General features: G+C 47.7%; 1 long non-coding RNA gene across 1 annotated transcript in view; it reads left to right on the forward strand.

Annotated features, from left to right (window-relative positions):
• Positions 1–446: 446 nt before the first annotated feature.
• Positions 447–13,880, forward strand: part of LOC130608935 (uncharacterized) — a 37,456-nt gene continuing 24,022 nt past the window's right edge. The window contains exon 1 of the long non-coding RNA XR_008974675.1: positions 447–506. This is a non-coding gene — a long non-coding RNA (uncharacterized LOC130608935). The remainder of the gene's footprint in view (positions 507–13,880) is intronic.

Raw genomic sequence — 13,880 nt, forward strand, 5'->3', positions numbered from 1 at the left:
TGTGAGCTTTGGGCCCACTTTTGATAGGTTTTGGGGCCAAGACCTGCTTGTGGCAGGCTGTATGGCTGGGACCTGCAGATTGTGGTGCTGTGTCCCCATCGTGACAGGCTCGGAGGCCAAGGCCCGTTTGCAGCAGACTGTAGGGCCAGAGCCCATTCCTCACGGGCTGTGGGGCCAAGACCTGCGCACAGCAGGCTGTGGGCCCTGGTCCAGGCTGCCTGGGGTGGGGAGGGGGGGTGTATGTGCTATGAGCACTGGGGCAGTGAGCAAGCATGTAGGTATCTGACTTTAAAATGCATCCAGAAGTATGAGCATCTGTAGTGCTGGGGCTGTTTGCTTTTTAACAAAGGCTGCTGAGGGCAGTGCAAACTCAGGGCTTCTGGCTGGGCAGACGCTGCAAACACACCCTGAGAGCTGCTCACCATGCTCTCCCTCCATCCAGGGCTGTTTGGCTCACAGGGATACACAGGTGGAAGTGACCGGTCAAGCCTGGGATGCTGCGCAGGGTAAGTCTGGCTGACTGCAGCACACAATTCCAGTGGGTTTCCTGGGGATGGAGCTTTTAGTCCTGGGATCGTTCTGCCTCTGGGTGTGGGTAGGAGGGCCACCCGGCTGCACTGGGGCTGTAGTGTGTCCTCACAGCTCTGTTTGCTGTAGCTCTGTGCCCATACACCCTTATGTCCCTTAGTCCCAGCCGTAGGACGATTTGGGCAGCAGTGCTTGTGGGGTGACCTTCTGTGAGGGTGAACATGTTGCCATCTTGGCTTTATGCTTTTTGCTGTCCTCTGGTCTTTTGAGTTAGTTTAAAGGGGGTGAGCTGTATGTACCTCTCACCTTGGGCATTAAACATTTATGCGATTGAACATGGTCTCTCCTGTTCCTCAGGCAACCTCTTTTTTGGAGGGAAATGATAAGCACAGATGAGTTTCTGCTGGTATAAGTTTGCAGATCTGGCAAATGCTTTTAGAAGTCTTGTGATTTTGGGATCACCCTGCATATCCTTAATTACTGACTCCATTCTTGATCCCCCAGAAGTTACAAGGAAACATGAAGCAAAGTTTTTCTGAAATAGCATGCTGCAAAGCCCCTTATAGGCAGCTCAGTGTGCAGCCATGGATGTGGGGGTACAGGAGTTTCCTTGCTTGCATGTGGCCTGTTGCACTATTCAGTCTCAGTATCATGGGGTTATGGAGATCCAGAGTCATAGAAGAATGAAGAGGCTGAATCAACCTTATCTTGTGCACATATAATGTGTGTGAGTTGGATATCAGTCTTCAGTGGAGGAGCAAAAAAAAAGAGGAGAGACTATGGGTGATGGTGACTTCTCACAGCAGGGAGGGCATCTTGGTTTTGGTGAGATGTGGTCTTCTATTAGCTTATTTCTGTGGAAATGTAGAGGTGGGATGGTTGGCTGCTCAGACTGGGATGGTTGGCTGCTCGGACTAGGAAGGTTGGAGGAGCTTTTTTCTGTGTGGCTTTGGTTGTTTCAGAGGTGGTAAATATCCTGGGTAATGGGTGCCTGCGAAGTTTGTCTGAGTTTCTTGTGGCCTCCCAGTGAACTCGAAGTAAACTGGGGCTGAGGCTCTCTTTTCCTTCTGCATCCTCTCCTGAGAAAACTGGAAATGCATAAACCTGATGCTAATTGTTACTCTGACTGATAACAGCAATTAGGGTCTGTAATTCGAGATCAAGTCTCTGCTATGTGGAGTGTTGTAACTGCTGCCTGGGGGAGCTCTCTGCGAAATACTCTGAGCTGGCATGCTTCAAGGATGCTCTGGGATGCTCCTAAATGCTACCAGCTTGTAAAGGGAGGTGTGCGTGTTTCCACTGAGCTGGACTAACTGTGCCCTAACGCCATGATTTATTTCAGAATCACACACCTAATCTGCTGGTGAGATCTTTGCTCCCTCACTTCCCACTGCATGGCACAACTGGCTGCCCTGCCTCTCGGGAAGGGCTGCTGCAAGAAGGCACTGCCTTTCCTGGCTCTGCAGTTCAGGCATCCACTTCCCAGATGCTTTCGGTCTCACGTGGGTCCCGCTGGGCATGGCAAGGCCATGCTCATTTAGAACTGTTATTTATTAGAAGAAGTGCTGGGTGATGACCTTGTCTCTGTCCCTTCAGCTCCTGGTGATATCTGTGACGCAGCTGGTCTTGGAAGGTCACTTGTTTCACCTCGCTTAATGATAACACTGTAGAAAGCAAGCTTTCATTGCTTGCTTGAGTGTCAATGGTACATGAATATTAATGAAACCTTGGTGGTCCTGTGGTGCTGTCATGGCTGCGGAGAGCTCATTTGGAGCTGCTGGGCAGTGCGCGGAACTCCGTGATGGAGTGATAATAAAGTGTTCATGAACTCTGCTCTGAGGTGCTGCTCAGGACTTTGAGCTTGCAGGCTCCTGGTGCAGCAGTATGAGACTGGCTTTTCTGAAGCTGGCTCTGCACAACAACATGAGCATCAGCAGGGGAGGGATGTTTTGAATGCTGCAGGTATGGGGGAGTTTGTTGGTTGCAACTTCAGCTGGCACATGGTCTGGTTAATGGAACCTAATGTTCTAAGGTGCTGAGCTGGGATTGGGGCAAGGGCAGATGCAATGCAACATCAATTAAAATGGTCTCTTTGGGCTGCTGGTAGTGGGTGGGAATTGCCATAAGGAATGTGATGGTGGTTGTTATATGCACAAGAGTAGAGCATAAATTGGAGTCTGCAGGAAGCGAGCTTTTGCTGAATTAATCCAGGCAAGTCCCTCCCAGATTCTGCTACCCTGTGTGGAAAAGTCAGGATTACAACTGAGATCTTGTAAATAAAACAGTTGGGTTTGGAAAAATGAGGCTTTTTACATACTAATCTGGAATATATTAAACAGTGCATGCTGCCTTTAATCAGTATATATTTAATATCCAGGCTTGAATGGCAGCAGAGTTGTTCCTCAAAAGATTAACATGGAGAGAGGACCCCAGATCTTGCTCTGAGTCCTTATGTGGCTCCTGAAAGGAGAGCCCAGGGTTAAGCTGTATGTGGTAGATAGTTGTTAGCTCTTATTTTCTTACCTCTGGAGAATAATCTGCTTCTCTCCTCGAGTAGAACAGACTTCACTTGCTCTGCTTGTGCTTAAAGCAGTATCTTCTTCCCTTCCTACCTTGGGTGTTCCCTTGCCACAGAGGTTGAAGGAAGATCCTTCTGCATGGATTTCTGTTGGATCAGGGCCATAGGAATTTGGCAGTGTCTGATTATATAATGGCCGTTAAAATACATACATCCTTCCTAAAAACCTTTGTATACCGGTGCCTGTAGGAATTGTGCCTTGACCGGGTTTTCGCATCATGCTATATTGCTGTGCAGACTTTTGCTACACAGAGGGACCATTCCAAAATCCTCTGATCAAGAGGAGCACTGCCTTTCCTGCAGGTCCTGCCAGATGTGGCACAGCTGAGCTCACTTAGATCTAAAAAAGGACACGTGTTGGCTTGTGTCCTCTCCAAGCTTATGGCCGCTGCAGTCAGCTGTGTCTTAGCAGTGTAGAAAGCCTTCAGGGCCTGAAATCTACCTGCATTCTACAAAGTTGATCACCTCCTTCATTTAACTGTTAAGGACGAAATCCAAAGGTGGGAGCCAATGGCTGTGTGTTAATTCTTATCACCATGTCTGGCAGCCTGGTCAAACTGGCTTCCTTTTACAGTAAGCAAGGTATGAACAGATCAGAAAGCTGATCCTTCCCTCCAGTTACCCAAAAACTCACAGAAGAGCATGGCTGGTGTAGGAGTATCATGTGCCCAGGGAACTGGCTAATCGGTTCTGCAATTGGTTAGCATGGCCTTGGGAGGGTTGTGGCAGAAGTAAGAGGAAAAGGCACATTCACCAGGCAGAAGACTAGGGCTGCCTTTGGGAAAGATGCAGAATGGTTTCACAATTCCTCATCTTTGCTCCGACACACTGGAGATCCTTAGCCCTCTGATGGTAGGAAAGACAAACCTACAGAGTGTCCTCTGAGCCTGTGCCCATGCACCAGTGTGTCAGAGAATAATCCATGTGAGTGAAAAACAAGAGGGGCTGCTGTACCTGTGAGCCCTGAGGGACATATGCCACTGCTCTTGGAGATTTAAAGCTCTGAATATTACCTTGAGGATGTGGATTATATTTGCAGAGGGGATAAAAAGAAAAAACTCCAACTGTTAGAAGGTTTTGGCAGTGTAGAGTGATGTGTCACCTTTCTTGACATGTTTGTCTTCAGTGGAGATTGTATCTAGTGGTAGGATGAAGAGGTGTTACATACTGTATGGTGTTAATTATGAAGGGAAGATCACATGAAAATCGAATGAAATTGAAACCTTCTGCATTTGATATTCCCAGAGTTGAAGTCCTCGGTACATCTCATTAGTTTAAAAACCCTGATGGAGAGAGCTCAGCTTCGAACAGGAAATTGATATGACATTGAGACCTGGGAGAGGATTAGCTGCCTGCCTCTGAACCTGTCCAAAGGAGTTGAGCATGTAAATGTTCCTATAGAACAGCTCCCTGCAAGAATACATGCTGGTTAATTAAGGCCCCTGGGACCACACAGCTGCAGTGAGGGAGGGGTAAAATCAGTCCGTGAAGTCTTGCTGCTGTGTTCTCTCTGCGGTGAAAATGCTGCATGAGCTATATAGGCAAGTTCAAAGCTTTGAGTGTGCAGGCTCTACTTAGGTGCTGGTGAAAGAGATGCTTTGTTTGTTATACTTCTCTGTGAGCTTTGCCGGCACTGGATTAGGATTGAAGTAAACAGGGTATGGTGTTCTGGGGCTAATGTGTTATCCCATCTGGTGGAGGTGTCTGCAGAGGGTGCGTGGCTGGGAAGTGAACCTGGGTTTCACTCACAAGTGACGTTAGGACTGTCTTTTGTGGCAAAGTGTTGGGTTCTGTTTTGGGCCTCTGCAGAGATGCTGAGGGCCTAAAGCTCAATACCAAAACACATCTGGTTTCTGTGGCCCATCATCTTTGTTCTAATGGTATGAAAATTGTGACACCAAGACAACACCCTTGCTGTATACAGAAAGCTGCAACTGGTCTTTTTTTAGGTTTGCCAGGGAATGAAGGCCATCAGATATACCATGCCTGTCAGTTCTTACCTGTGAGCCTATCTGCTTTGGGCCCTGCTGGGTTTACCATTCTGATGAAGCGCTTTTTGTAACAGCTATATGTGGAGAGAGGATATTTCCCATTTTTTCTTGCAAACACCAGCCGGTGCTGTGTGCACTCTGAAGGTGAGGTGCTGATGATGAAGAATCCATGACTTGGCAGCACACCACGTTTTCAGCAGTATTTTGCTCCTTTTGAAAACAAAATGTGTTTGGACCAACTGTGATCTCTGTGGCGGGTGCAGTTTGCAGACTACATATTTCTTGTGTGTTCAGAGGGCACTTACTAGTTGGGACACTGCAGTCGCTGGGCAGGATTACTGGAAGGAGAGCTAGTGGGACCCTTTACTTCCAGTGGAGTGACAGAGGCTGTGGAAGCCTACTGGGATCTGTCTGTCAGCGTGATGCCTCTGCTTTGAACAGAAACCCCTGACCAAGTAGCCAGGAGGTGACAGTCTGTGCATCCCTCCAGCATGGCCCTCCTCAGGGGAAGATCTTGTCTCTTGTTGAGGCAGTGGCCTGTGACAGGCTGTGTGGTCATGTGGAGGCAGGGAACCTCTTCACTCATCCTCTGCCTGTGCATCTCTCAAGCCTTGCTTAAAATAAACAGACCTTCAGGTTCTCCATTGGAAGAACAGCTCCAGTGAGGAGCCCCAGAGGAGAACCCTTGTCCCAGCACAGTGCATCACTCACGCTGACGCTGCTGGAGATGATGTTGATTGGAGCAGGGAGCTGTGCTTTATGTAAATTGATGGTGTTGCAGCTTCCATCTGAGGATAGTCTAGATGGGGACTCACCAGCTTGAAAAAGACATGAATGAGGAGGACTTGAGACACACCTATAAAATCACCCAAAAAGCTGATTAGGAGGCAGTTGTTTGTTGTTTCCTGCAGGGCAAGAAGCTGGGCCTCCCCACCAAAAACAGTGGGCTGCAGGTTTAAACCAAACAGCACTACATGCTGGGAGTGGGGGGGTAGGGACTCATTCAGCCCTGTAAACTTTCCTGGGATGCTGTGGAGGCCAAAAAAATATCATGAACATTTACAAAGGAATTTGGTAATTTCATGGCAGATAACTCTTGATGATGGGTTTAAACACAGCCCTGGAGTGATTTATAGCTTGAGAGTTTCTAAGTGCTGGGCTGCTAGGAGCTGGAGAAATGTCCTGGGAAAACACCTCCATGTTCCACCTTCTGTTCAGTTCTTTCCATTAGCATCAAGCTTGGTTGTTGTTGGAGACAGGAGGCTGAATTACAGGTCTCCTGGCTGGTGCTGTCATGAGTGGACAAAGGTGGGTAAATGACCCTCGCATGCATCATCTAAAGTAAGATCCTCCTTTCTGGGGGGCTGCAATCAAAAGAGCCATTTCAGGTCTAACACTGGTGACACATGTTCCTTGGTACAGGCAGATGCTCAAGTGACTTCTCCAGTGCCCAAGCCTGCCTGTGCAGAAGTTGAGGCTATGTTTAGGGAGTTGCTTGGTGACAGTTCTGTGCAGTTTTAGAGAATTAAACAGTAAGTAGGATTAATAAAAATGTATCAAAATATGTAAACATACATATCACATCTCTTTGATAATGAGGGAGCAGTTAATAAGTATTTGCAATCAGTGTTCTTACCTGAAAGATTTCTCTGAAAGCATTTCCGAGGCTGCTCAAACAACTCATTTATTTCCATCATTTTAACAACCTGTTTGCTCAAGGCAATTGAAATGACTTGCTTAAAGAGCTGTCTCTGCTCCTTCCCACTGACAGCACACTCCATTTTACTAAGCCTTTGCTTGGTTTCTGGCTTCTGACTGTGTCCTGAGCAGCTGGGATAGATCCTGGACCAAGTACTGGCTGGGTTCCTGCCCTGATGGAGATGTTGGCAGGGCAGGTGGGCAGCCTTTCGTGACAGTGACTGACTGGTTTATAATCATGCACATGGACATCCCTACCCAAAAGCCAGCATATACAAGAGCTGCCTTGATGCACAGCCTGGGTATATGTGTGTCACTTGGAAACACGTGTACTGGTTGGAGGAGCACTGTTTTGGCAACTTTGGGAGCAGAGCACTTCTTTGTTATTCTGCTGAAGCAGCTCTTCCCACTGATGTGTCTTGAGGGCTAGTAGGACGTTGTTTTTCTTAGTCACCCAACTGCTGTGCCTGGTGCTTTCAGTGCTTTGGTGAGCCATTGTATGCATCCTGGTTCTGCTGTGGTGTAGAGATGCAGGTCCCTACCTGCTGCTTCCAGGACATGTGGGCATCACATAGGTATGGATGACTTCTTTCTTTGGGCTGTTGGAGTAATATTTCTTCCTCTTTCTAGAAAGCCACGTGTGGGTAGCTGGCTGGTTGCCAGAGCAATGCACCTCTTGAAGGCTGTATGATTAATTGAGGGTGGTGCAGGGATAGTCTAGATCTCCATGACACCAGTCCAGCAAATTTGTCTTGGTCCACCAATTTGTCTTGGTCCTAGCACAAATGAGTGTTGGGCCTGTGTCTCTTCCTGAAAGAGCTCTGGAGCTGGAGCATGAGCCTTAAAATGTTGCTGTCCTACCTCCCAGCTTGGGCACAGCCCAGGATAAAGCTTTGAAAGGTTAGTGCAAAAACTGGGGATAATCCCTGCCCACTAGCAATCACAACTTACCTATGGAAAGTTGGCTAAGGAAAGATGTCAGATGAGTCAAAGCTTCAGCTTTCAGAGTTTTTTTTCCATGTATTTCTAGCAAAGATTTCAGTGTTCAGGCTGTGCTGCTGCTTTGCCTTCCTCTGAGGCCTGGGGAGTTGGGAGGCATGTGGCTTGTGGTGTTCCCCTGTTCCCTGGGGTTATTTTCTGTCCTCTCTGAGGATGTGTTCGGGCTCTGCTTTGTGGGATAACTAATAAGGCTGTCAGACCCCTTGTCCCAACAACCTGAGAAGATGAATAGTCTAACATGTGCAGCTACCTTCACAGGTCCTGAGGCCCCAGCAGGAACCAGCCCCATGACAGATGAGCTGACAAGCAGGGCTGACACAATTGGGTCAGTGCAAATGGTGAAGAGATGGAAGCCGTGACTCTTTCTCCCTTCCACTTGGTACCCCAATGCCTCTGGGCCAGACAGTGGCCACTTATCACCACCTCCTCCGGTGACTGCTGTAAGCTGCAGCATGAGAGCCTCATCTAGAGGAAAGACACCAGTCATGGTTGTAATGCTGCTCTGTGGAGCTGCCATCTGTCCTCTCCTTGGATGTCACTGCAAGGGCAGCCTGGGAACATAACCCAGCACTGATGGTCTGTCAGATAAGCATCTGGTTAAACTGTGTTCTACATTTCTACCTTCCCAGCACACTGTGGTGCTGCCTTTCTCCAAAAAGGTGATCCTCATATACCTGCACATACAGATGTGTGTGTGTGTATATATATATATATATATATATATATATATAATTTTTTTAAAGAGCTCAAACGTTGTGCTTTGTGGCTTGGGGCCTCTTCCCCTGTCTGGCCTCCTGCAGCCTCTCACCATTCTGTGCCTCTTCTCTCTCAGCTGGAGCCTGTTTGTGTGCTGAGGGAATGGTTAGCTGTTTGGAGAGGACTGTGCAAATAATTGCATGAGTTTCTTCTTTTGTGGATGGGTGAGGAAAAATTGACAAGGCAGCTGCAAATGAGTCTTGTGAGTGTCCTGGAGTAGTGAGCTGAGAGCTCTGAGCCAGTCTTAGTGTGCAAAATCCATTAGCCACAAGCAGAGCTGCTTCTGGGCTCAGCATTCAGTACCTGTTACGGGCTGAATTAGTCCCTAATTTCTGTCCCTTACAGTTAAAATGACTTGGACATTTCTTTTTGAGATGGGGTATTGCTTCTGACTAAGGACCCTACAGCCATGGCTCTAGTGACTATTAAATTGTTCTCAGAAATGCAGTAATTGCCTTGCCTCTGGGTCACTGTAGGCTGGTGCTGTCACCTGTGCTGTGGGGCTGGAAGAGGTGCTTTGCTTTGCTTTAGGAAAGCAAATGCTGAGACACATCTGAAGACTCAATGGCTGGAGTTTAATAAGATCAATACCACCTCTGCAAAAGATTACATGGTATACTAGGCAGCAAATAGACCACTTCTGCTGGATTTGGAAACCATTTATAGAGTCTATTAGGGATAGTAAGGTAGAAGGGACGTATCCAGAGTGAATTGAACAGACACAGTAGTTGGGACTCCCATTAAGAGTTTTGCAGTCTATTAAATAATGGAATTAAAAGCAAAATAAATGAGGAGGTTTTGTTCAAGAAGCTTTACCTGCAGCCACATCATCAGCTGACATGACGGAGCTGGGCTCTGGCACCCTTCTGGCTGTTTCTGCTGCCTGTAGAACAGCTGAGCCAAGGTGGTGGCTTGACTCTGCCTTAAAACTGAAGCTTCACCCTTGCAGAAAGAACAGAGGAGAAAAGAACTGCCAAGATGACAAATGCTTGCTCCTGTATCTATTGGCCAGTGCTGCCACCCTGAAGCCTTGAAAGGTGTTGTGAGGAGATGTCTATCAGGCTTCTGTCGTGATAGAGAAGAGCCAATCAAGGGGCAAGCTTGGAGATCCTCGCTGCTCCCACCTAGCAGCTTGTTGAGTCTTCCACTGCACAGTTGGCAAGTCAAAAGGTGCCTTGTGCTCAGGAACATCCCCATTTCTCCTGTTCCCATCCCTTGTGCCACACCACGTGCTCTGCAGCCAGTGTTAATGCTGCTGCTGTATGTGTCCCATGGTGGGCTGACTTGAAGAGCATCTTTCGAAACAGCCTTTCTGGGCCTGAGCCACTCTGTCAGCCTTGTTTGAGCTGCCCTTGTGCTGCCATCACCTCCTGCGGTGTGCCCTCAGAATAATTAACTCTAATAACAGATGAGCGATAGCCTGCTCATAGGAGCCTGCTCAGCCCCTATCATTTCTCCAGTGCTCTGTCCAGTCTCATTTGAAATACTTTGCAGGATGAATTACAGTGCTCTGAGGGAATCTGCAAAATAGGATCACAGGCCAATTGAATCCATCTGCAAAGTGCGGGAGGATAATATATCACCTTATGGATGGATTCCACTCCCCCTTTTGTTGTTTTAAAACTCCTGAAGCTAGTAAGAGCAATAGGCACTTTAAGGAAGAAGCTCTGTGATGTATTGAGGAGCTGGATCAGCCTGTGCTAACTGAAAGTGGGTGATGCAGAAGGAAAGTCAATGCTGATGATGTGCATGGCAGCAATGGGTAGGGAAGTCAGCCGGGGATTTATACTGTGGTGCTGCCTGGCACGGTCACTCCGAGAGCAGAGTAACAGTATGTGAGGCTGTGGGAGTGTGCCATGGGGTAAAGTGTGCTGGGGGAGGCAGAAGTGGAGAATGTTTACCAGCCCTGGGAGGCCTCAGTGACAAATATACCCTGCTTAAGTCAGTCAAAGCAGTCTCAGTAGGAGCCATGCGGGTTCTGTGACCCACGTGGAAGTCTTCAGTATCCCAGACCATCTCAAACAGCTCTGTGAGCTGACATGAGGGCTCGTGAAATGAGCACAGCCCTCAGGGTTTGTATTAGCAATTCCTGGCTGGCTGTCCTGGCCCTGCTCCCCAGGGAGAGCTGCTGAGGGCACTCACCTCAGCTCTTGGCCCTGGTGTGGTTGGATTGGCAAGAAAGAAGTTAACCCCTTTGCACTTCAGGTGGGTTGAGGTTGGCCTAGGGTTAGCTACCAAGCCTCCCTTCCTCTCCAGCTGGGATGCTCTAGCCGTTGCCCGAGGGGGAAGGGAAATGAGTTAAACCCATCGTCAGACACGTTTGTATTGATTCTGTCACTTTCTTGCTGCTTGCTGACAGGTGATGGATGGCTCATAATGCGACCGGCACAGTACATTACGTTTCCCATCCAGGGACTCCTAAATCATTTCAAATTTTCAAATTCCCTAATCAATATTTTATCAGTAGCAGAAGAAAGCGGAACAGACCCATTTCTCAAGAGGTAGAAGAGTGAGTGTGTGTGGATGTGTGCCTGCACATACATAGGCATGTGAGTTTGTGTATTTATAATCACAACTAAAGCACTGTTAGTACAACAATTATAATGCCTGCAACCATAAAAGTAAATACAGAAGTAGGACCAGGAGCAATGCTTATATTTAAGTGACTTCAGTGTGAAGTAAATTAGAGGTTTGGGTTTCTGATTTGAATGTGCAGGATTAACACTTAGAGGGGTTTGAACTGATTTTTCAAGCCAGTCACTCCATCCTTAGGCAAGGTGTGGGGGGGGTCAAGGCAGATGGAAACATGCCTAGTTTTTGGGGGAAGGCAACTGTATTTGCAACCACCTCTAGTTCAGTGAGGCTCAGATCTGTCACCTGCTGTTGAAGCAGTAATAGGGAAATGTTCCTAGCAAGCCTGTCTGGAGTTGGATTAGGTGGCCCAAGTGGTTGGTTGTGTGGAATTTTAACTGAACATGGTGTTACTTTCTTGGGACCAGAGTGTAGAGGACAGGGGAGGATCCTATTGCTGCTGTGGTGTGCCAGGTCCTAGAATGCTGGAAGACTAGGTGGGAATGTGCTCGCAAACGTGTGCTTGAGCTGGTCCTGAGCAAACTGTGTGCCTTTCTACTCCTCTGATGGTACTTGCTGTTGCAGTAGGTGGTCCAGGACCAGCTGTGGTGGGACCTGGTGTGGTGGGGCTGAATGAGGCTAGAGAAGGAAATACTGGTTCTTTTTGTAGAAGGCTACAGGTGGGATCTGTGATGTTAGGCTACTGTATGAAGTGGCTGGTTCCAGATTGAGACCCAGATCCAGTGGCTTTGCATATTCTCCACACTGGGCTACCTTCACCATTAGCTCCTAGTTCTTGTCTGGCATCTGGGTTTCTGTTGGGTTTTGGGATGGAAAAGCTCAGGGAAGAATGGAGCTAGTTCCCTCTGCTGTAGGAGGGAGGCTGTGAAAAGTGGAGGCAGAACAGGGCTTCCTCCCTTCCCCTGCAAGATGATCCTGGTGTGACAGCCAGGCCAGGGGAGCAGGAACTTACTTGTTGGGCCCAGAGATGAAAGCTTTCCTTAGATTTTCCCTTTGCTGGTGGTCCTGCATGTGTGCTACCCGAATCACTGACCTCTTTTGTTCAACAGCCTGTCTCCACTGAATTACCTGTTCTCTTAGAGTGTTTTTATTTATTTATTTTTATTCCCAGGCTGGATGTTTTCCAAGTAAAAAATTTATTCTTAAGATGTTGTTTTCCCTCCTCTGAAGAGAGCCTCCAAACAGCACAGATGTGAGGCTAAACATAACCCTTCTTGTTACTGTCACCTCTCCTCAGCATTTGCCTGAGTGATCTGGTGTTGTCTTTTGCTTCTGAGTGTTGTTTCACAGCTTGGTTGTGGCTTGCTGCTGGAGCATGCAGCATGGTGTAGCTTGCAAGAGACAGCAGGGTTGCAGGGTTACTGGTCTTGGGCACATGTGGCTGGAGTTCAGGTGTGGCACTTAGCAAAATCTGTGCTTTCTGACCTTGTCCTAGGCTATGTGGGGACCCTTAGCTCTTTTGGCTAGTGTGATGGTATAGGTTGTGTAATAGGAGAGTTAGACTCTGTTTGGTAGAGGTAATGTCAGTGAAAAGATGTCATTTGTAGAAAAACTTCCTGTCTTTCCATGGCAGGCTCTGCACAGCCTCTCTTAGGAGGAGAAATGCATGCTCTTTTCCCAGGGCAGTAGCTGCCTCACCACCAGTGAGGAGCTATTATACTACTACATTTTTGTACCAATATTTTTCTATGTATTCAGAGATACCTATGGGCTTGCTCCAGAGACTGGATCACAGCTTTGGGTCCCTATTTAGGTGAAGTATGCCATCATCCCATGCTCTGGTTTGGTAAGGATGGGAAAGGGCTTTGGTTTGTGTTGTATATAGGGCTCCCTTCCCCTAGAGGGTGTGTGTGTAGCTGGAGCTATCCCTTGGGTCCTAGGTTGATCATTGACAAGAGACACATGGAAATAACTGATTTTCCTTTTCTGAAAGCCAGGGCATGATCTGCTAGAGCAGGAATTCTTCTGAAGGGCTCCTGCATACTTCATGCCCATCTGTATACAGGAGGCAGGTTGTAAAAGGCTGCTTTTCCAGTTAAAGAATGGAAGACTTTAACTGGGTGACAGACTTAATTGAACCAGGGACAAGTTACTGTTTGCTGTGTCATTTAATGGTCTCATGGCCATTTGGAGTTGGGTCTGAGAGCCCTGTGGTGAAGTGGAGCTCGTTCAGCCGTGCTATGCTGGGCAGTGTGTGTCTGTGATTCCTGGAGCAGAGCAGGAGAGAGGAAAGAAGGTACTAAGGTGCCTCCCAGAGAAACAAGGTATTTATCATGTAGCTGCCACCATCCACTCTTCAAAGTAAACTTGGTCACCCAGACTACCTGCTGCCTTCTCTTTCATGTGCAATAGCATGAATTGCCTTTATTTCCTTTGCTTTGGTGTTAACATCTTCTTGTTCTGATGCTTTCTGAGGATGTCATGTATTTCACTGTGAGTGGACAAGAGTCGGACTCGGACCCAGACCTTGATGCTTCACGGTTGCCATCTCTGTCGCACATGTGTGAGTCCCTGTCAATAGCTGATCTAAGCAACTGCTGCATTCAGATGATAAACTCAAGTCCTTCAGCAAAAGAGGTGAAGCCCATTGCTGGGCCACAGCTGACTTTAAATATTGTCTCCCAGGTGAGAGATGTTCTGAAAAACCTGAGATAAAAAATGGGCTCTTAGAATTTGAAAAAGTTAGCTATGGAATTCTGTGTTGCAGTTTGCATCTTTATGGTTGCTGTGCCTGGGAA

This window comes from Pezoporus wallicus, unplaced genomic scaffold (genome assembly GCF_028554395.1).
Source record: "Pezoporus wallicus isolate ANWC-B61680 ecotype Strahan unplaced genomic scaffold, APGP_CSIRO_Pwel_v1 scaffold_7107, whole genome shotgun sequence".
NCBI classification, from domain to species: Eukaryota; Metazoa; Chordata; class Aves; order Psittaciformes; family Psittacidae; genus Pezoporus; species Pezoporus wallicus.